Source organism: Bos indicus, chromosome X (assembly GCF_029378745.1).
Source record: "Bos indicus isolate NIAB-ARS_2022 breed Sahiwal x Tharparkar chromosome X, NIAB-ARS_B.indTharparkar_mat_pri_1.0, whole genome shotgun sequence".
In the NCBI taxonomy this organism is placed as follows: Eukaryota; Metazoa; Chordata; class Mammalia; order Artiodactyla; family Bovidae; genus Bos; species Bos indicus.
The window spans coordinates 55,690,409-55,695,523 of NC_091789.1; the positions used below are offsets into that span (position 1 = coordinate 55,690,409).

Consider the following 5,115-nt stretch of genomic DNA (forward strand, 5'->3'; position numbering starts at 1 on the left):
CTTCCAAAAATGAAAATGAGATAGAAGGTATCCTATGTGAAAGACTCAAGAGTTTTCAGCTTCTTTCAGTTTACAGAGACCCCAGGGGCTGGTTTAAGATGTTAGAAATACATCTTATAAGGTGACATTATTTCTTACATGTAAAACTAAAACAAGCTCCTCAAAGTAATAATTCTTAACACTACTTGTGGGTGATGAACAGATGCATTTCTTTTTAAAAAATTGCTTGTTGTGACCCACAAAACTGATTTCAAGAGCTGTAATTTACAGCAATTCCCACTATGAAGAACACTGGATTGAAGGATATTTGAGATTTCTTTCTGCTCTATTCTAAAAATTAACCAGTCTACATTGAAAGACAAAAAAGCAAAACACAGAAAAACAGCCTCGGTCTTGCTGAGTCTGGTCTTCTTGAGCTTGTTGTCAGTTAAAACAGTCAAATATTCTCCCTTTCCAGATGACAAAGTCCTACAGAAAAAGCCCCAAGTCAGACCCCCCACCAAAATGTACAGCAGAAGGTAACCTTGGTACTTGGCATCTCAACTCCAGTACCCTCATCTGCCATTGTCCCTACCCTTTTTATAATCAGTCTACTTTAAGGTCTTGTACTTTTCTTTTTTAATGCTTTTGCCCCGTGAATTCAGGAAGTATTCATCATGTTATTACACTTACTTTGTTTACACTTAATGTGACATGATACACATATGTGTTCATGAAATATACGTACAGCTTCCTTGGTGGCTCAGTCGGTGAAGAATCTGCCTGCAATGCAGGAGACACAGGAGACACGGGTTTTATCCCTGGGTGGGGAAGATCCCCTGGAGAAGGAAATGGCAACCCACTCCAGTATTCTTGCTTGGACAATTCCATGGACAGAGGAGCCTGGTGAGCTAGAGTCCATGTGGTCGCAGAGTCAGACAGGACTGAGCAACTAACACTTCACTTTCCAACATACACACATACAATAGTGGCCTCTAGTGATATACACTAGAATTACCTGGAAAGCTTACTAAAAACGGGATCATTTGGAGTTCCCACTCTGGTTCTGGGCTTCTCTGGTGGCTCAGCTTGTAAAGAATCTGCCTGCAATGTGGGAGACCTGGGTTCAATCCCTAGTTGGGAAGATCCCCTGGAGGAGGGCATGGCAACCCACTCCAATATTCAGAATCCTCATGGGCAGAGGAGCCTGTCAGGCTGCAGTCCCTAGGGTCGCACAGTCACACGACTGAGAGGACTAAGTAGCGCTCTTGTTCTACAGGATAGAAACCAGAGGTCCCACATTCTCAAAGAGCTTCCCCCACTAAGGTATTTTTATGAAGATGGTGGACTCACACTCCTCGAAAACAGTAGGACATGCAAGGAGATCGAACCAGTCAATCCTAAAGAAAATCAACCCTGAATATTCATTGGAAGGACTGGTGCTGAAGCTGAAGCTCCAATACTTGGCCACTTGATGCAAAGAGCCAACTCATTGGAAAAGACCCTGATGAGAAAGATTGAGGGCAGGAGGAGAAGCGGACAACAAAGAATGAGATAGTTGGATGGCATCACTGACTCAATGGACATGAGTTTGAGCAAACTCAGGGAGATAGTGAAGGACAGGGAAACCTGGCATGCTGCAGTTTATGGGATTGCAAAGAGTTGGACACAACTTAGCGACTAAACAACAACAACAATGCATTCTTAAAGTTCTATCAGATATTGAATTATGAATATGATCCTTCCTGGTTGGTTGAGGACAAAAAATCACCAAAGACAATTGATATTTTGTGTCTAGGGAGCTAGAAGAGGAAAGGTAACATTAACAAAAAATAAAACAAGGTGTGTACCAGGAAGATTGCTTTAAAAACTGCTTTATTAATTTCATATTATGAAAAGAATACTTTTTCTTATAACTGAATGAAATTGCCCTGCTGACAGAAAGTTATACAATGAGACAAAATAGTATTCAGTTAGAAACTGGTAAGTGGAAACACCGAAAGATTTACAGAAAAAGTAACTCACAGAAACTACAAGCATGTAGAGCAGAGGCCATTTTATTAACCTCAGGAAACCTCTTTAACATTCAAGGTATAAGGCAAAACTCACAATGATTGTCAGGTTCAGGAGTTTGATAGGGCACATGATGTCTCATCTGCTGCTTCTTAGTCTTTCCCTTGATTTCTATTATCTGCCCCATCTGCTTTTCTACATTATTTCCCACTTCATTGTGATCAATACGCCTGTTGGGTTATAGCCCATCGAAAATTAGGGACAAGTCGTCTAACCCATCCCAGTCTGATATTTCCTCCAGACTTCTGGACTTTGCCCCCTCCCAAGTCGCGTGATTCCTCTCCAGTCTTCAAAGAGGCCTGGTCTCCTCGTTCGTTTTCCTGTTGGGCATCTTCCATGTTGAAACTTTCTATTGCTCGTTCCTCTTTGGAAAGCCATTGCTCCTAGGAGACAGAAGATGCAACAAGGGGCTATTTTCTGGATGGAATGATCAGCACCGAGGACAGAGGCCCCTACTACGCACCTCTCAGGCTTCCCAGCCCTGGTGGTCAAAGGCTTTTCAAATTTTTCCTTTTCCCACCTGGGAGGCCTCCTACGCCCTCTAGGAAGCCCCCCAGTCCGAGCACTACCCCCCTCCCGCGCCCCAAACCCCCCATTTTCCCTGCCCGATCCAGGCCCAGGTCTCTGCAGGCACCAATATGGAGGACGGGGTTGCAGGGAGCATTTGGAATCTTAGGGTTTTCCCCACGTTCCCCCCCACCGCCCCCCACCGTCCCCCCACCGCCCCCCACCGCCCCAACTGTCCCTCGCACCGACCTGGGCCTATCCTTGCTGTCTCCTGCTCCTTCCGATTCTTGCTGCAAGTGCGCCGCTGCAACACTTCGACTCGCAGACCTGCAGAGGGTCGGGGTGGGGGCAGGGGGCTGCTACAGCCAGGCGCTCGGCTCCTTCCTGGCCCCGCGTCCCCTACCCCCCAGCCACCCCTACCCAGTGTGCCCCCGATCCCAGGCTCAACCGCCCCCTTCTCAGTCCCCACACGCCACGCCGACCAAACATTTTATAACCCGAGAAGAACGGGGGCGGGGGCAGGGGTGTGGGGAAAAGCTCGCTACGGTGCGAGAAGCAGGTGTTAGCAAGGGCCTGCGGCCTTAAGGCCTCCCGGCCCGTCCCCCACCCAAGCCCCCGGGAAGGCCTACCGCTTTCGGCGGCCAAACGCCCGGTGTCGGGGCGGGGGCGGGGTGGCGTTGGAGCTGCAGTCTCCACTCCGAGGCAACGGACTCCCGAGGAGAGGTCCTCAGGCTGCGTCCGCTCGCCCGCGCCACCTTTGCCGACCCCACTCTGGGTCCCTTACCTGCTCCTCTCGCTTCTCCTGCTCTTAGGGGTCGTCCCCGGCCCGCGCTCCCTCACGGCCACCCGGAGCAGGTACCAAGAGGCGAGCCGGGGTCCGACGCGAGAGCGGGGCGTGCAAGCAAGACTAGGCACTGGCCGGTCACGTGGGGCTTGTGTCACAATGGAAAGCCACGCCCTCGCCCCCGCCCTCCTGCCCTCGGGGTCTCGCAGAGCCCTTGGTGGTGCACACCACACTTTCCGTTTGCCCCTCAGTCCTCACCACCACCACCCGCCGCCCTGTGACACTTGTCCAGGAAGCCGGCACGTAGAAACCCTCCTTTCTTCACGTGTTCCTGGGCCTTTCTCTGCCGGCCACCTAAGGGCACTATCTTCCCAGGGGCCGATAGCCATTCCCATTTCTCTTCTGAGGACTTGCCTTTTCCCTCCTCTGCACCCAGGATACACCCCCTCCACCTGCCGGGATTTAGGCGCAGCATTGTATGGGGATGCTAAACCCCTCAGCACTTAAGATAATCACACTTTAATGCAATATCTAAAAAAACAAAATTAATGCAAGAATATCTGTGATGAGCAAGTTGTCCCACCCACTTCACTCCCAAGCTGTTATTCTCCTTATCATGATTGTCCCCCGGTTTCTTATTTTCTCTGAACACAAATGCATGGGGGGAGAGTGGGGAACAGGAAATGAGCCAAGGAGATGGTGTTGTTTCTAATTATTTCACACTTTTTTGTTTTGTTCCTATTTTTGACTAAAAATTTCTTCTATTTATAGTTCACATTAACTTTATCTTTTATATGGAAAATTTCAAACATACGCAAAAATAGAACAGTATCATGAAAGGCAACGTACTCATCACTGAGTGTACGCAACAACTGAAAATGTATCGGGACAACTCATGGTCAATCTTGTTTAATCTATATCCCCTTACCCACTTTCACCTTAGAGATTATCTTTGAAGTAAATCCTAGACATATCACTTTGTGCACTTCTGCTGCTGCTGCGGCTAAGTCGCTTCAGTCATGTCAAACTCTGTGCGACCCCATAGACGGCAGCCCACCAGCTCCGCCGTCCCTGGGATTCTCCAGGCAAGAACACTGGAGTGGGTTGCCATTTCCTTCTCCAATGCATGAAAGGGAAAAGTGAAAGCTGAAGTCACTCAGTCGTGTCCGACTCTTAGCGATCCCATGGACTACAGCCTACCAGGCTCCTCTGTTCATGGGATTTTCCAGGCAAGAGTACTGGAGTGGGGTGCATTGCCTTCTCTGTTGTGCACTTCTACAAGGACTCTTTTAATGACAACCATTATGTCATTAACATGTGCTTAAGTCACTTCAGTCGTGTCCGACTCTTTGTCACCCTATGGATCATAGCCTGCCAGGCTCCTCTGTCCATGGGATTCTCCAGGTGTGAATACTGGAGTGTGTTGCCATGCCCTCCTCCAGGGAATCTTCCTGACGCAGGGATGGAATCCATGTCTCCTTTGTCGCCTGCACTGCAGGTGGATTCTTTACCAATAAAGCCACTGGAGAAGCCCCCTTTGCTATGACAATTTGATGGTACTGTGTTTTGGTGAGTGTTTCCTGCTTTGTTTGTTGAGCTTCTTGGATGTGTGTGTTTGTGATTTTCCTTGAATTTTAAAAATTCTATCCATCATTCCTTCAAATAATCTTTCTTCCTTCTCTCTTTCTCTTTTTTCTTTCTGCTCCTCAGACTGAGTAATAGACTTATCTTAAAGTTCCCTGATTCCTTTTTCTGCCTGTTTACATTTGATG

At 48.2% G+C, this 5,115-nt stretch overlaps 1 long non-coding RNA gene and 1 pseudogene across 1 annotated transcript; both read right to left on the bottom strand.

Annotated features, from left to right (window-relative positions):
• Window positions 1–2,020: 2,020 nt before the first annotated feature.
• LOC139181516 (protein BEX4-like) lies at window positions 2,021–2,423 on the bottom strand (annotated as a pseudogene).
• On the bottom strand, window positions 2,424–3,452 carry LOC139181656 (uncharacterized). The gene is made up of 3 exons (XR_011565437.1): window positions 3,344–3,452; window positions 2,809–2,886; window positions 2,424–2,435 (listed from the first exon to the last, which is right to left on the bottom strand). It is a non-coding gene; the product is annotated as an uncharacterized lncRNA (long non-coding RNA).
• Window positions 3,453–5,115: the final 1,663 nt, after the last annotated feature.